The sequence below is a fragment of the Anser anser genome (genome assembly GCF_964211835.1).
Source record: "Anser anser genome assembly, chromosome: Z".
Classification (NCBI taxonomy): Eukaryota; Metazoa; Chordata; class Aves; order Anseriformes; family Anatidae; genus Anser; species Anser anser.
Window position 1 is genome coordinate 38,102,748 of NC_139723.1, and position 12,429 is coordinate 38,115,176.

General features: G+C 40.0%; 2 long non-coding RNA genes across 2 annotated transcripts in view; one reads left to right on the forward strand and one right to left on the reverse strand.

Annotated features, from left to right (window-relative positions):
- LOC310889437 overlaps positions 1–802 on the reverse strand; it is a 50,719-nt gene extending 49,917 nt beyond the window's left edge. Inside the window, exon 1 of the long non-coding RNA XR_014576565.1 lies at positions 394–802. This is a non-coding gene — a long non-coding RNA (uncharacterized lncRNA). The remainder of the gene's footprint in view (positions 1–393) is intronic.
- The window catches only part of LOC310889436, a 61,882-nt gene extending 52,155 nt beyond the window's left edge, over positions 1–9,727 (forward strand). The window contains exon 4 of the long non-coding RNA XR_014576564.1: positions 9,387–9,727. This is a non-coding gene — a long non-coding RNA (uncharacterized lncRNA). The remainder of the gene's footprint in view (positions 1–9,386) is intronic.
- The last annotated feature ends 2,702 nt before the right edge of the window (positions 9,728–12,429 follow it).

Below are 12,429 nucleotides of genomic sequence, written 5' to 3' on the forward strand. Positions count from 1 at the left end.
GAATCTTGGTGCGTAATAAGATAAACGGTTAATTTTACAGAGAACCAGTCTGAAAATCACAAGAAGACCTCCTGAACCTTCACTCTTGGAACAAGTATGTACTTATCCATATAAAAAATATGGAAGAAGTCCAGAATAGTCTTTTTCCTTCATAGATGAACCACCTATGACTTTTTCAAAGGTCGCTGAATATTGTTACAGCAGTGAAATATATCAACATATTGACCCCAACTCCATCTCATCCAGTAGCCTGCCTGGATACCCCTTACAAGAGCTAAATCCTCATCTAATCATACAAAAGTGCTTCAGTTGCACAGACAGCAATAATTTCTTGGTTTTATGCTTTTGCTTGGTTTAATGGTTAAAAGTCCACTAATTCTGAGGGCAACATACCGTGGAACGCAGCAATTCTCTCCTGATCCTCACTGAAAAAGGCTGACCATTTTGATTCTGCAATGACTTTTCCCAGCCTGAAGGAATTCAGCCCATTATGGCTTCTCCTTCTACTGATTCAGCTTTCACATAAGCTTGTCCTCCTCCTCCTCTTCATAGATGCCAAAGTCTGGCTTCAAGAGAGTGAAAATAGCAGTCATCAGTAAATGCTAGTCCTGTGGGATCATCTCTGTCTCTGAGTCACCCTCCCTGGCCAGAGCCTGTTGTCATGGAAATCACAGTCATGTTTTATGGTAGGAATTGTCTCACTGCTGAACTATCATCTGAATCTGCAATTTCTCGAACCCAAGGGAATACTATTCACTCTCACCTTCATGTTCTGAGCATTCAAATGCCAAATATCGTGATCCTCAAGTCGTTTCTACTTTTTCTTGGTTGTTCTGGCATACCATACCATATCTCTTCAAAAGAAAGGATAACACTCTAACTGCACAAAGAACAGGAGTTCTGTGAACACTAGCTGAAGTTTATGTGGCTAAAGGCATACTGATAATGAGCAAAAAATGCACATATATCGTTACAAGGAAAGCACAGCAAATCTTGGTTTTGCGTTTGGAAATCACAGAACTTGTCTTTATTTATCTTTTCTCCTAAATACCCTGATAGAATGCATAGTAAATGTAGCAGACTACTACAGGGAAAAAAAAAATCCAATCATGGTCTGATTCTTACTTAAAAATTCTAAAGTAGCTGTCTCAGTCATAACAAACTACTACATGAATCAGTCCATGCATCCCCTGGACTTCTAAATATCTGATCCAAATGATAATAATTGCTGGGGCTGTTCAAGAGCTGGGGCTGTTCAGCCTTAAGAAGAAAAGGCTCCAGGGTGACCTCATTGCGGCTTTTCAGTAGTTAAAAGGGAATTATAAAAAAGATGAAGAGTGACTCTTTGCTCAATCAGATCATCATCTGATGATCAAGGACAAGGGGGAATGGTTTTAAACTAAAAGAGTGGAGATTTAGATTAGAGGTTAGGAGGAAATTCTTTACTCCACGGCGGGTGAGGCACTGGAACAGGTTGCCCAGGGAGGTTGTGGATGCCCCATCCCTGGAACTGTTGAAGGCCAGGTTGAATGGGGCCTTGGCCAACCTGATCTAGTGGGTGGCATCCCAGCCTATGGCATGGTGGTTGAAACTAGGTGATCTTTAAGGTCTCTCCCAACCTGAGCCATTCTATGATTCTATGATGATTCTATGATAAACCCACTAAGTCCAAAACACTTGTTGAAAGATCTTACATGAAAATAAAAGCAAGACCTGCAAAGATTTAAAAGAAATATTGATTTCTGTAAATAATTTACAGCCAGGTAAATCACAATTTGCTGTCATGATCACATATTCTACTTCACAATGGTGGTCCCAAATTGCAGAAGAAGGCACATGACAGGTAGCCTGAGATTTGTCTGCTTTTGACCTCTGTTATTAGCAAGGAAAGAGAGCAGCAACTTGTGGAGCTTCATAATGTGGATGCAAGATTCATACAGCTGCCTTTTACTTCAGTCTTCCATCTTCACACCCTCATAAATACTCATTTGATAGCACATCAGGAAGGTGATGTGGTTGCATCTAACTGCCGTACTGTCTTGTTCCTTCTCTCACACAACCTTCACCCAATTAAAATGAGGACATGCTGGAGCTGGGATTGCGTATGATTTCTATTTTTGCAGTCCTCTGATGTAGGGTAGATTCCTTATGGCTGTTTAGCACCTGGCCTACTTCAGAGACTGCTCTAATCATCTTATGAGTCTAAACAGTGGACACTGCTTGACCTGGCCTGGACATAAAGGACACTCAGAGAATCCCACTATTCTGACTACTCTCACTATCCTTGATTTTCTCTGTCTTGGTCCACCAGTCTCTTTAATGTAATTAGACCATCTGCTTTTCCTTAAAACTGGCAATGACATTTATTAAAACTTAGGTGGCAATTTTCACATCCCAATTACTTCCACATCCATGGTATTAAGGCATATAATTTGCATCCTGTAGAGCACTAGCTCGTTTCACACAGTTTAGACTATGTTTAAGCTTGAAATTCAAGCCAAGTAACCACTGAGATTCAAGTTTGGAGTCAATGATGTTATAATACAGATTAATATTTTGGTGATAAGTTTAAAAAGAGGTTTAAGAGCATTTCAAGATATCAGCAAGTATCTAAATATTCCTATCTTAGTAAATGCTAAGGACTATACAAGATAAGCTCTCCTCAGGAAATTCTTGTCATTGCAGGAAAGTAACAGTTCCTGTTATTCACAATGAAGGGGCGAGGGGGGGAGGGAGGCAGGGGGAGGAGAGGTGTAAGTATTCAGTAGCACAAAATAAGTTGTAGCTATGACCCCATAAAAATTCAAAGAAATTTATCACTTGAAGTTATAATTTTTTTTCAGTTATAACATCTCCTTTCCCTATTTAGCTGAAATATTTTGATAAAATGCAGCACTCTCCTCTAAATTAAATTATTTTATCCACAATTCTTTCAACAGTTAACATAACTTAATAAAGGTTAGCCGTCTCTCTCAAGCCCACGCAGAGTACTGACAGTTTAGCCTTGAGAGAATCAGTCACAGAACCATAGTACAGCCCAGGTTGGAAAACACCTTGAAAAATCATTTGGTCCAGTCTTTTATGGGAAAAGGGAACCTAGATGAGATTATCTAACATTCTTTCCAAACACGTTGAAAATGTCCAGTGATGAGGTTTCTACCATGTTCCTGGGAAGGTTGTTACAGTGATTCATTGCTCTCACTAAGAAAAATGTCTTTCTCATACCAAGACAAAATCTCTCCTGGTGCAGCTTATACCTGTTGTGCCTTGTCTTCTCCATGTGACTCACTGTGAAGAGAGTCTCTGTCCTCTTTGTAGCCACTCTTTAAATACAGGAATGCTGTGATGTGGTCCCCCTGAGCCTTCTCTTCTCTCAGGTGAAAAGATCTAATTATGTTAGTCTTTCCTCACAGAGCAAGTCATTCAGTCCTTCGATTGTCTTGACAGCCTTTCTTTGAAGCCTCTCCAGTTTCTCTATGCCTTTTTTTGAATTGTAGGAACTAGAACTGGACACAGTACTGCAGATGTGGCCTGGCAAGTACTGAGTGCAATGATTGCTTCTCTATCTCTGGTAGAAGAATGCCCCTGTGGTTGCAGCCCCAGATCTGATTTACCTTCATTAATGCAGTGGCACACTGATGACTTTTGTTCAGCTTGTTGTCTACTGGGACCTCCAGGCTCTTTGAGCAAGGCTGCTCCCCAGCTACACAGTTTCTAATTTGTACTGGGCCCTGTGGTTGTGCTGTACCAGGTGCAGGGCCTTGCATTTGTCTTAGTTAAACTTCATACAGTTCTTGCTTTCCCAATCTTCCAGCCTGTCTAGGTGTCTCCAAGATGGATCTTCCTTTTGATGTGTCCACTTCACCACCTAGTTTACTGCCATCATCAAACTTAGTGAAGGTGCTTTCAATCCCATCCAGATCATTAATAAGGATATTGAAGAGCATGGGGCCCATCCCTGGGGGACCCCACTTGTGACAGGCTGCCAGCCTGAGTAAAAACCGTTGATCACCACCGAGTGCAGCCTGTTATCCAATTTTTCACCCATCTCACAGACCACCCATACAATCTCTATCTTGCCAGTTTGTCTAGGAGGAGAAGCCTTTGGGAAACAGCGCTGAATGCTTTGCTGAAGTCCAAGTAAACAGTATTAACTGAAAGAGGCTACAGACCACCCCTTCTTTCACTTGTGGTCAGTTAACACTTGTGTTGTCATAGCTACTTGATCCTATGGTCTCGGGTCTAGCTATGCTAGATAAGGCAGAGATTTGCTTAATTTAATTAAAAAAAAAAAAAAAGGGGGGGGGAGAGGAAGAAGGTCTCAAAAAGACATTCATAACTGCATTATCTAGAAAAAAAGGATTTCCTTTCACTGAAGGAAGGCAATAAGAAGATTTAAAAATTCAAATTAAAAACAAACAAACAAATAAAAGAAGTTTATGAGGCTTCAAAACTCATGGATTATCATATAATTTGATTTCACAGTGAGAAACCACACCTGCATATAACTTGACCATTCTGATTTCTTCAATTGCCTGCAGCGTGGGTCCACTTTTCAGATATTGACACTTTTGACCCACCTACACTGTCATTTCAAAAATAATTCAGCAAATAATTTCTGTCTGAGACTCCATCCGATTTCTCATTTGAGAGACACTGCCATTCACATCATTTGTGTTACTAGCTAAATGTACTCAGGCAGACAAATTCTGCACGTAACCTCTGGGTTATTTTTATGATGATCAATTTTAAAGTAAAAGTTGTTGAGTGATTCCTGTGGTGAAGAAGAGATCTAGCATTTATATGATGACAAGAAGAAGAGGATAAAATGAAAAAAATGGAAATTACACATCTGGGATTACTGCTGCTCAGGATAAGACTAGAAATGAGGTTCACAAAGGGTTTCAATCATCTACATGGATCATATCTAACCTTTCTAAAAAAAGTTGCCAAAGTGTCAAGATGCTTAATTCATATGCGTGAGTACTGCTTTACATCAGTTTATTTTTATACTCAGCTGTAAAGGAGGGAAAATGTCAAAGTTATCTGAAAAATAATAATTGGAGAAATAAAGTAGGGTCAGCATCACACTGGGAAGTTTAAAGCAGCTTGGCAATTACAAGGATGGCTTTTGACTAATGAATTCCTTGCTGGTGCTTTGAAGGACAGGGTTATCTCTGAGTCGCCATCTGTTTTTAAAATGCAACAAGTGACTTAAACTGCATGAGATATTATTGCCATATTACTTTAGATGTATATTGGATGATATACTGTGCTTTTCGTATCAATCAGATCATGTTCTGAAAATAAACTTGCACATTTTTCTACAATTGAAATTATTATTTTTATCTACTAGAATATCTTTATTCACTGGAAAGTGTTTCTGGTGCCAGTAATAGAAATTTGGACAGACTATTTTTAAACAATGTAAACATTGCCTGAAGAAGTATTTAAAACTTAAGGGTTAAAATGTAGTGCCCATTTCCCATAAAACAAGCATTTAATTTTGGAGAGCAACTTTTTACATTGGCAGATAGTGATAAGGCAAAGGCAAAAGGCTCCTCTAAAACAGAGAAGATTTAAATTAGGTATTAGGAGGAACTTCTTCACTCAGATGGGGGTTGAAGCACAGGAACAGGTTGCCCAGAGAAGCTGCAGATGCCCCATCCCTGGGATTGTTTAAGGCCAGGCTGGGTGGGGGCTTTGAGCAACCTGGTCTGGTGGGCAGTGTCCCTGCACATAGCAGGGGGTGTTGGAGCTAGATGATACTTAAGGATCCCTTCCAACCCAAACCATTCTATGATTCTATGACTTTATGATTAACGAAAATAATGGTTTGCATTATATATAAGATTATATTAGAGAAGCCTTTAAATAGAGTTTTCTGAAATAATGGTTGTTTTAGTTGTTAAAAAAATGCTTCAGTTGCAATTCTAGCAAATACTGAGCTTATGAGAAGTCATTAACTCATAATTAGTCCTGGAAAGAGGGAAAAGAAAAAAGAAAAAAAAAAAAAAAAAAAAGTAGAATCAAACTGTAGCTAGAGGCAGTAGAGGCAGAGTAACAAAACTTTTCTTCTGAGTTAAAAATTATGGGTAATTTTGTTTTAATTAGCCCTGGCACTGCCAGTATTGGTATATAACTCAAGATAAACAATAGAATTAATCGGTTTTCCATATAAGACACTGCTCTGTTACTTGTAAATGTTAAAGTATGTAGCAATTGAAACTCTGGAACAGATGCGGAAATCCCAGGGGATGATCATAGAAAAGGAAAAGAAAGAACTGAGAGATCTGGAGAATATCATAAAGGAGGACAAAGCAAGGAAAGACTTTGCTGTCAGTGATGTTAGCAGAGTTAGCAGGACAACATTCCTGGCAAGATAAAGCAAAGGAAAACCCAACTAGAAGACAAAGCAGGGACATCTGTGGGGAAGAGTGCAGAAAAGGGCACCTCATTCTTGCAAGAAGGTCTCATTAGTGACCTTAGTGAGAACTGCTTCAGTTGAACAGGAAAAGCAGAAATCAGGTTAAGATAGTTCAGCAGAAAGGTCAGATAACAGACATCATGTTTTAAACAACTAATTTATTCAGATAGTTTGTAGGTTAAACATGAAGAGTCACTGAATAGGGACTGCAGGGTGTAGATCCACTCTGCAAAAGAGCTGTGTTACTGCTTTGTGTCTTATCTGTGAAATGTCATCCCCAGTGTCATGGCCTGTGTTGGGGCAATACTCCCCTTCAGAAGCTAATCTAAGCCCTTTAGTGAATGCTGCTTCTCTTCCAGTTTTCTTTTTAATTTTATTTCCCAGATCTAACATCTGAACTATGTTTTTTCCCCAAAACTTACCAGAATATTCCTCCCTTATTTAATAAAATGGTTATACAATTCATTTGGATTGTAAATAACATTCAGACAGGCACTTTTTCAGCTCCTATCTTCAAAATCAAAAAAGGAAAAATAGCAGATTTTGGTTCTACACACAAACACACACACAAATACACACACAGTGGAAGAGCTTGTTGTAGCCTTAGGATCTCCAGCCTTCGCTAGACTCTAATCAAAACACTAAGCAAGTATTCACATGCGGGTAGCATCATGCTTTGTGCTGTCAGTCTGTACCATCACAGCAGTAGTGAATTTGTATAGCACAATATACAAGTGAGTTGGGGATGGATGCAGAAAATGAAAAGCACCAAAAGGAGAAGCACTTATAACTATGGCATCAAACAAGAAAAATATTCTGTTTGCAGTTGGAAGATCAAACAGACTAATAAAGTTTCTATTTTTCTTTCCTAAATAGAGCAAAACCACATCTCTGTTAAAAATTAATAGGCATTAGAAAGCCAAGGTATCACCCACTGAAAGAAACATGGTTGTTATTTTCAACATACTAGAAATGTTCCCTGACTTACAGACTCAGCATCAAGTGTCATTAGTCTCCAATTTTTGTTTCATTAGCCTTTCTGATTAGACACAAATATGGCTATGAAAACCTCAGTCTCAGAGTTAGGGTGCTCCCTTAAGCAGAATGGCTGTCAAGACTTGGAAAGAAAAATATCATCTATTACCTGGGACAGTCTTCAGTACTGTTGTTTAGAGAAGAACACTACAGATGTTGCTCTATCAGCACTGTTTGGAAAAATAAAGCAATAAAGCATTCAAACATCACTGGTAAAAACAAAGCAAAACAAAATGTGAGAGGGTCTTCCTGGGCATGGCAGGGCAGGGCAGAGCAGGACGAGGAGAGGGGAGAGAAGAGGAGGGGAGTGCAGGGGAGGAAATTTGGAAGGGACCTTCAGAGACCGTTACATCTAACTGCCTGACCACTTCATGGCTAACCAAAAATTAAAGCATATTAATAAGGTCATTATCCAAATGCCTCTTGAACACTGACAGGCAGGGGGCACCAATCTAGGAAGGCTGTTCCAGTGTTTGACCACTCTCATGCTAAATAAATTTTTCCTACTGTTGGAACCTCCCCTGGTACAGCTTTGTGCCATTCTTGTGTGTGCTGACATAGGTTCCCAGGGAGCAGAGGCCAGCACCTCCCTCTGCACTTCCCCTCCTCAGGGAGTTGCAGAGAGGGGACTGAACCTAGAACCACAAAATGACAGAATACCCCGAGTTGGAGGGACCCACAAGTATCATAGAGTCCAACTCCTGGCTCCATGGAGAACCAGCCTTTCTCAGTCTTAAACCAAACCGAACAGATACAGGAAAGACTGATGATCTTCAATGGATTTAATACTAGTGCTAACTGTTGAAGATAATATGAAAATTTGTTTCAGATTCTTTGGACTTGGTTTCTTTCCACATCAACAAAAATAAGCTTCTGCAACAGCAGCAGATTTCTATGCCTGTGGTAAAATAACAATGTTCCAAGAAAAGATTAGAGAGAGTTGTTAAATGTCTAGCAATACCTAAAGAGGACATTTTTAAAAGATTTCTTTTCTGCTCCATTAAGCTTCTTTTCTCTGCATAGATTAATTTCCATCAAAAGCTTTAATATATTGTCAGCATGGATGCTTCATGTACCATCCAATGGTCAAAATGACTTTTTCACTCTTACCTCTACCATCCATACACATGACTTTTTTGCAAGGCAGAGCTGCTTCGTTCATCCACTCCATTGCGTTTTCTAAAGCTAGTGGGATGTAACTCTTTAGAATTAAAACTGTGTAATAGAAATGCTTTAAGAAAAGCTTGAACTTTTCCTTTGTAGCAAAGGCTGTTTATAAACGTAAGAATGTGTTCAAAATACACCTCTATAATAAAAATTGAGACTACATATTTAAAAAAAAAACTCACAGATGCTTTAGGTAAGATAACTATGCTTCTGAAGTTAATGTCTCTTCATCCTTGACAAGAATATTATGAAGCATAAAAATAGTTCATTAATTTATCAAAAAGAGAGTGTTTACTATATTGTTCATTTAATTTTCATGTAAGGTTTAAGCATTATTTGGTTATAGTGTCTACATTCTAGATTTAGTGTCACAGTAACAAAAAACTCTCAGATCAAATTTGTGTTTAGGCAAAATGTATGTCATAGGTGGTGGCCTTACTCTCATTATTTCAGAATTGAGTTGAAAAGTATGCAGAATTTATCATTACATGTGAATTTTATGTGATAAACCTGTAATATTTACATATGAAGTCCACATAATTAACCTATAATTTTATTTGGATCAGCTGTTAAAAGATTGTTGTTAGATTGATTCTATCAAAGTAATTCTTTTTTTTTTTGGGGGGGGGGGGGAGGGGAGGACAGGAACAGAAAAAAATTAAAAAAAAAAAGTGGAAATCTATCTTTTCAGTTACCTTATTATTCTGTTTCTTTCTGCTTTATGGTATAGTTCCTGACTTGAACTTTCTCCCATCAGGCTTCTTGCGACAGACTGGTAGAAGCACTGTATATGTTCAACACCCTTGCCATATACAACATACTCTGACCTGAAGAGAGTTTCACGCTTGAAGGATTTGCAAAATGAGATTTGTTATTTGTGCATTAAATCCTTCCAACCATATCTAATTTAATTTGTCACTCATTTGACTTATACAAAGGTAACCTTAAAAGTGTTTGATGTACACAAATAAATTCAATACAATCAATTAAACATTTAAGATTTGTTGAGTTAAAGCTTTTCTTCAAATATGCTGTTGTACACTGACTTTTTATATCAAACTTTACTGCCTTCTTTCACCCTTGCTGCTGCTTTCTTCACTTCCCACCCAAGAAAACTATGATGTGACTTCATTGAAATATTTCAGTTTATCATCTAGCAATGAAGTAACAGTTCTCACCAAAATGTCTGCAGTTACCTTACAAAATATCCATTCCATTATATCTTTGAAAGTAGGAATACACTGAAACATTTTATAACTGAAAACAAATCTCTATTCCTTTATGGTTTGGTGGTCATTTTTGTTTGTCTGTTTGTTTGTTTTTTGGTTGGTTGGTTGGTTGGTTTGGTTTGGTTTGGTTTGGGTTTGGCAAGATAGGTTTATTTTTCAGCAAGTAGTATCAGATTTGTCACTCTAGCTTCTGCACTGAAGTACAAAAATAGAGGTGTTATCTTTCTCAGGATCTTTGTTGCTTCCAACAGAGGCTGGAGCTGTTGTTGCCTAGTCTGTATATTGGCCACTATAAAATATAATTTTCGACCATATCCACTGACCATATCCATTTCTTCTCAGACCAGCATCCTATCATGGTAAACTCTATAAAAATACAAAAACTTACATAATGAAAGCTAATCTGCTTCTCATAATCTGTCCCTGTGAAAGCCAAGTAACTGATGGGATTTTTTTATCAAAACCATTTGAGCTCTTTCTGCTCCCACAAGGGAAGGTGATCACTGGCTGTACACAGTGATTCTGTTCTGTAAACCTTCTTAAATCTTCACCATGGTTTTGTCTCAGTCACCTCAAATACAGCAGGAACAAAGATTTTTATTTTATTTTATTTTTTTTTCCACAGAAGTGACATCTTCTGACCTATCATCTTCCTTTCCTCTTCTTCTTTTGGACATAAACTGGTGTCCTTTGCAGGTCAAGGATGAGAAGGCTGAGGTACTCAATTACTTTTTGGCCTCAGTCTGCACTGGCAAGAGCTCTAGCCACATAGCCCAAGCCCAGGAAGGCAAAGACAGGGACTGGGAGAATGAAGAACTACCCAGTGTAGGACAAGATCAGGTCTGAGATGAGCTAAGGAACCTAAAGGAATACAAGTCCATGGGACCTAATGAGATGCATCTGTGGGTCCTGAGGGAACTGGTGTATGCAGTTGCTAAGTCACTGTCCATCATAGTTGAGAAGTCATGGCAGTGCGGTGAAATTCCCACTGACTGGAAGAGGGAAAACAATCCCCACTTTTAAAAAGGGAAACTAGAAAGACCCAGGGAACTACAGGCCAGTCAGTCTCACCTCTGTGCCTGGCAAGATCATGGAGCAGATCCTCCTGGAAACTAGGCTAAGGCACATTGAAAATGAAGAGGTGATTGGTGATAGCCAACATGGCTTCACTAAGGGCAGATTGTGCCTGACAAATCTGACAGCCTTCTACAGTGGGACTGCAGCATTGGTGGGTAGGGGAAGAGCAACTAACATCATCTACCTGGACTTGTGCAAAGCATTTGTCACTGCCCCCCATGATATCCTTGTCTCTAAACTGGAGAGATGTGGACTTGATGTATGGACCACTCCGTTGGTAAGGAATTGGCTGGGTGGTCACACTGAAAGAGCTGTGGTATTCCTTGGAGGTAACTACTGGGACCAGTCCTGTTTAACACCTTTGTCGGTGACATGGACAGTGGGATCGAGTGAACACTCAGTACATTTGCTGATGACACCGAGCTGCATGGTGTGGTCAACATGCTGGAGGGAAGGGATGCCATCCTGGGACCTGGACAGTCTGGAGAGGTAGGACTGTGTGAACCTCAGGAGGTTCAACAAGGCCAAGTGCAAGGTCCTGCATCTGGGCCAAGGCAATCCCAAGCACAAATACAGGCTGGGTGGAGAATGGATTGAGCAGCCCTGAGGAGAAGGACCTGGGGGTGTTGGTTGATGAGAAGCTCGACGTGAGCCAGCAATGTGTGCTTGCAGCCCAGAAAGCTAACCGTATCCTGGGCTGCGACAAAAGCAGCATGGCCAGCAGATCGAGGGAAGTGATTCTCCCCCTCTGCTCTGCAAGGGGGACAGATCCCACCTGGGCACTGAGTTCAGCTCTGGGGCCCCCAGCACAAGAAGGACACTGAAGGATTAGAACAAATCCAGAGGAGGCCACAAAGTTGATCAAGGGGACGGAGCACCTCTCCTACGAAGATAGGCTGATGGATTTGGGGTTGTTCAGCCTGGAGAAGAGGAAGTTCTGGGGAGACCTTTGAGTGGCCATGCAGCATCTAAAGGGGGCCTACAGAAAAGAAGGAGAGGGACTCTTTATCAGGAAGTGCAGTGACAGGACAAGGGGTAATGGCTTTAAACTGAAAGAGGGTAGATTTAGATTAGATGTAAGGAAGAAATTATTTACTCAAACAGGGAGTGAGGATCTGGAACAGGTTGCCCCGAGAAGCTGTGGATGTCCTGTCCCTGCAAGTGATCAAGGCCAGACTGGATGATGCTTTGAGCAACCTGGTCTAGTGGGAGGTGTCCCTGCCCATGGCAGGGGGTTGGAACTAGGTGATCTTTAAGGTCCCTTTCAACCCAAACTATTCTATGATTCTCTGATTCTATGATTCCATGATTCTATGAAATGAAGAGACCACTCTGCAGGTCTTAACCTCACACGTAAGTGCCGAACAGAAGTAGCTATGTTTTTCAGATGAACAATTAGCAGGGAAATATGCCTTTAATACAAAAAACAGTGCACTTTTAAGCACAGCTGGGAGACAGACCATTCAAAATGCTTGTCACGCATCATCAGAACAC